Below are 276 nucleotides of genomic sequence, written 5' to 3'. Positions count from 1 at the left end.
GTGAAGAACCTCTCCCTTCCCCGATCCCTTCCTTCACAAGCCGTAACGATAGATCGGGACGAATGGACCCGGCGGGGGAGTTAATAACTCCACCCATGAACTGGTGGGAGATATTGCCAGAGCCCATGGATCCCCCGGCACTCCCGCATCCCGCTCCACCGTCACCGTCGCCGTCTCCGGTCAGGCTCCCGAGGTGGCTACACCAGAGTCCGCCACCACCTTCAGCAGCGCATCCGAGGAAGGCGTAGTCACCACCACCATCATATGTGTCCATCC

This window comes from Ischnura elegans, chromosome 8 (assembly GCF_921293095.1).
Source record: "Ischnura elegans chromosome 8, ioIscEleg1.1, whole genome shotgun sequence".
NCBI lineage: Eukaryota > Metazoa > Arthropoda > Insecta > Odonata > Coenagrionidae > Ischnura > Ischnura elegans.
Note: the sequence above shows the minus strand (reverse complement) of the source record.